Genomic DNA, 5,156 nt, shown 5'->3' on the forward strand with positions numbered 1-5,156 from the left:
AATTCTGCTGTTTTCTTGCAATTCAGCCGTTGAATCTTGGTAAAAAGTCATGATTTTGTAGATTTCGTGCTCTTCTTTGCGAATTCATGCCAGAAAACAACGAAAATCGGCGAGAAATCGTCGTTTTGCATCGAAATATGCGGTTTTCTGTAAGAATTTTGATGATTTCGTGCAGAATTCTGCTGTTTTCTTGCAACTCAGCCGTTGAATCTAGGTAAAAAGTCATGATTTTGTAGATTTCGTGCTCTTCTTGGCGAATTCAAGATAGAAAACAACGAAAATCGGCGAGAAATCGTTGTTTTGCATCGAAATATGCAGTTTTCTCTAAGAATTTTGACGATTTCGTGCAGAATTCTGCTGTTTTCTTGCAATTCAGCCGTTGAATCTTGGTAAAAAGTCATGATTTTGTAGATTTCGTGCTCTTCTTTGCGAATTCAAGCGAGAAAACAACAAAAATCGGCGAGAAATCGTCGTTTTGCATCGAAATATGCGGTTTTCTGTAAGAATTTTGATGATTTCGTGCAGAATTCTGCTGTTTTCTTGCAATTCAGCCGTTGAATCTTGGTAAAAAGTCATGATTTTGTAGATTTCGTGCTCTTCTTTGCGAATTCAAGCGAGAAAACAACAAAAATCGGCGAGAAATCGTCGTTTTGCATCGAAATATGCGGTTTTCTGTAAGAATTTTGATGATTTCGTGCAGAATTCTGCTGTTTTCTTGCAATTCAGCCGTTGAATCTAGGTAAAAAGTCATGATTTTATAGATTTCGTGCTCTTCTTGGCGAATTCAAGATAGAAAACAACGAAAATCGGCAAGAAATCGTTGTTTTGCATCGAAATATGCGGTTTTCTGTAAGAATTTTGATGATTTCGTGCAGAATTCTGCTGTTTTCTTGCAATTCAGCCGTTGAATCTAGGTAAAAAGTCATGATTTTGTAGATTTCGTGTTCTTCTTTGCGAATTCAAGCCAGAAAACAACGAAAATCGGCGAGAAATCGTTGTTATGCATCGAAATATGCGGTTTTCTGTAAGAATTTTGATGATTTCGTGCAGAATTCTGCTGTTTTCTTGCAATTCAGCCATAGAATCTTGGTAAAAAGTAATGATTTTGTAGATTTCGTGCTCTTCTTTGCAAATTCAAGCCAGAAAACAACGAAAATCGGCGAGAAATCGTCGTTTTGCATCGAAATATGCGGTTTTCTGTAAGAATTTTGAAGATTTCGTGCAGAATTCTGCTGTTTTCTTGCAATTCAGCCGTAGAATCTTGGTAAAAAGTGATGATTTTGTAGATTTCGTGCTCTTCTTTGCGAATTCAAGCTAGAAAACAACGAAAATCGGCGAGAAATCGTTGTTTTGCATCGAAAAATGCGGTTTTCTGTTAGAATTTTGATGATTTCGTGCAGAATTCTGCTGTTTTCTTGCAATTCAGCCGTTGAATCTTGGTAAAAAGTCATGATTTTGTAGATTTCGTGCTCTTCTTTGCGAATTCAAGCCAGAAAACAACGAAAATCGGCGAGAAATCATCGTTTTGCATCGAAATATGCGGTTTTCTGTAAGAATTTTGATGATTTCGTGCAGAATTCTGTTGTTTTCTTGCAATTCAGCCGTTGAATCTTGGTAAAAAGTCATGATTTTGTAGATTTCGTGCTCTTCTTTGCAAATTCAAGCCAGAAAACAACGAAAATCAGCGAGAAATAATCGTTTTGCATCGAAATATGCGGTTTTCTGTAAGAATTTTGACGATTTCGTGCAGAATTCTGCTGTTTTCTTGCAATTCAGCCGTTGAATCTTGGTAAAAAGTCATGATTTTGTAGATTTCGTGCTCTTCTTTGCGAATTCAAGCCAGAAAACAACGAAAATCGGCGAGAAATAATCGTTTTGCATCGAAATATGCGGTTTTCTGTAAGAATTTTGACGATTTCGTGCAGAATTCTGCTGTTTTCTTGCAATTCAGCCGTTGAATCTTGGTAAAAAGTCATGATTTTGTAGATTTCGTGCTCTTCTTTGCGAATTCAAGCCAGAAAACAACGAAAATCGGCGAGAAATCGTTGTTTTGCATCGAAATATGCGGTTTTCTGTAAGAATTTTGATGATTTCGTGCAGAATTCTGCTGTTTTCTTGCAATTCAGCCGTTGAATCTTGGTAAAAAGTCATAATTTTGTAGATTTCGTGCTCTTCTTTGCAAATTCAAGCCAGAAAACAACGAAAATCGGCGAGAAATCGTTGTTTTGCATCAAAATATGCGGTTTTCTGTAAGAATTTTGATGATTTCGTGCAGAATTCTGCTGTTTTCTTGCAATTCAGCCGTTGAATCTTAGCAAAAAGTGATGATTTTGTAGATTTCGTGCTCTTCTTTGCGAATTCAAGCCAGAAAACAACGAAAATCGGCGAGAAATCGTCGTTTTGCATCGAAATATGCGGTTTTCTCTAAGAATTTTGACGATTTCGTGCAGAATTCTGCTGTTTTCTTGCAATTCAGCCGTTGAATCTTGGTAAAAAGTCATGATTTTGTAGATTTCGTGCTCTTCTTTGCGAATTCAAGCCAGAAAACAACGAAAATCGGCGAGAAATCGTCGTTTTGCATCGAAATATGCGGTTTTCTCTAAAAATTTTGACGATTTCGTGCAGAATTCTGCTGTTTACTTGCAATTCAGCCGTTGAGTCTTGGTAAAAAGTCATGATTTTGTAGATTTCGTGCTCTTCTTTGCGAATTCAAGCTAGAAAACAACGAAAATCGGCGAGAAATCGTTGTTTTGCATCGAAAAATGCGGTTTTCTGTTAGAATTTTGATGATTTCGTGCAGAATTCTGCTGTTTTCTTGCAATTCAGCCGTTGAATCTTGGTAAAAAGTCATGATTTTGTAGATTTCGTGCTCTTCTTTGCGAATTCAAGCCAGAAAACAACGAAAATCGGCGAGAAATCGTTGTTTTGCATCGAAATATGCGGTTTTCTGTAAGAATTTTGATGATTTCGTGCAGAATTCTGCTGTTTTCTTGCAATTCAGCCGTTGAATCTTGGTAAAAAGTCATAATTTTGTAGATTTCGTGCTCTTCTTTGCAAATTCAAGCCAGAAAACAACGAAAATCGGCGAGAAATCGTTGTTTTGCATCAAAATATGCGGTTTTCTGTAAGAATTTTGATGATTTCGTGCAGAATTCTGCTGTTTTCTTGCAATTCAGCCGTTGAATCTTAGCAAAAAGTGATGATTTTGTAGATTTCGTGCTCTTCTTTGCGAATTCAAGCCAGAAAACAACGAAAATCGGCGAGAAATCGTCGTTTTGCATCGAAATATGCGGTTTTCTCTAAGAATTTTGACGATTTCGTGCAGAATTCTGCTGTTTTCTTGCAATTCAGCCGTTGAATCTTGGTAAAAAGTCATGATTTTGTAGATTTCGTGCTCTTCTTTGCGAATTCAAGCCAGAAAACAACGAAAATCGGCGAGAAATCGTCGTTTTGCATCGAAATATGCGGTTTTCTCTAAAAATTTTGACGATTTCGTGCAGAATTCTGCTGTTTTCTTGCAATTCAGCCGTTGAATCTTGGTAAAAAGTCATGATTTTGTAGATTTCGTGCTCTTCTTTGCAAATTCATGCCAGAAAACAACGAAAATCGGCGAGAAATCGTCGTTTTGCATCGAAATATGCGGTTTTCTGTAAGAATTTTGATGATTTCGTTCAGAATTCTGCTGTTTTCTTGCAATTCAGCCGTTGAATCTTGGTAAAAAGTCATGATTTTGTAGATCTCGTGCTCTTCTTTGCGAATTCAAGCGAGAAAACAACGAAAATCGGCGAGAAATCGTCGTTTTGCATCGAAATATGCGGTTTTCTCTAAGAACTTTGACGATTTCGTGCAGAATTCTGCTGTTTACTTGCAATTAAGCTGTTGAATCTTGGTAAAAAGTCATGATTTTGTAGATTTCGTGCTCTTCTTTGCGAATTCAAGCCAGAAAACAACGAAAATCGGCGAGAAATCGTCGTTTTGCATCGAAATATGCGGTTTTCTCTAAGAATTTTGACGATTTCGTGCAGAATTCTGCTGTTTACTTGCAATTCAGCTGTTGAATCTTGGTAAAAAGTCATGATTTTGTAGATTTCGTGCTCTTCTTTGCGAATTCAAGATAGAAAACAACGAAAATCAGCGAGAAATCGTCGTTTTGCATCGAAATATGCGGTTTTCTCTAAGAATTTTGATGATTTCGTGCAGAATTCTGCTGTTTTCTTGCAATTCAGCCGTTGAATCTTGGTAAAAAGTCATGATTTTGTAGATTTCGTGCTCTTCTTTGCAAATTCAAGCCAGAAAACAACGAAAATCGGCGAAAAATCGTTGTTTTGCATCGAAATATGCGGTTTTCTGTAAGAATTTTGATGATTTCGTGCAGAATTCTGCTGTTTTCTTGCAATTCAGCCGTTGAATCTTGGTTAAAAGTCATGATTTTGTAGATTTCGTGCTCTACTTTGCGAATTCAAGCCAGAAAACAACGAAAATCGGCGAGAAATCGTCGATTTGCATCGAAAAATGCGGTTTTCTGTAAGAATTTTGATGATTTCGTGCAGAATTCTGCGGTTTTCTTGCATTCAGCCGTTGAATCTTAGTAAAAAGTCATGATTTTGTAGATTTCGTGCTCTTCTTTGCGAATTCAAGCCAGAAAACAACGAAAATCGGCGAGAAATCGTCGTTTTGCATCGAAATATGCGGTTTTCTGTAAGAATTTTGATGATTTCGTGCAGAATTCTGCTGTTTTCTTGCAATTCAGCCGTTGAATCTTGGTAAAAAGTCATGATTTTTTAGATTTCGTGCTCTTTTTTGCGAATTCAAGCCAGAAAACAACGAAAATCGGCGAGAAATAATCGTTTTGCATTGAAATATGCGGTTTTCTGTAAGAATTTTGATGATTTTGTGCAGAATTCTGCTGTTTTCTTGCAATTCAGCCGTTGAATCTTGGTAAAAAGTTATGATTTTGTAGATTTCGTGCTCTTCTTTGCGAATTCAAGCCAGAAAACCACGAAAATCGGCGAGAAATCGTCGTTTTGCATCGAAATATGCGGTTTTCTCTAAGAATTTTGATGATTTCGTGCAGAATTCTGCTGTTTTCTTGCAATTCAGCCGTTGAATCTTGGTAAAAAGTGATGATTTTGTAGATTTCGTGCTCCTCTTTGCGA

Source organism: Gnatocerus cornutus, unplaced genomic scaffold (assembly GCF_029298725.1).
Source record: "Gnatocerus cornutus isolate USDA-ARS CGAHR unplaced genomic scaffold, icGnaCorn1.1 ctg00000022.1, whole genome shotgun sequence".
In the NCBI taxonomy this organism is placed as follows: domain Eukaryota; kingdom Metazoa; phylum Arthropoda; class Insecta; order Coleoptera; family Tenebrionidae; genus Gnatocerus; species Gnatocerus cornutus.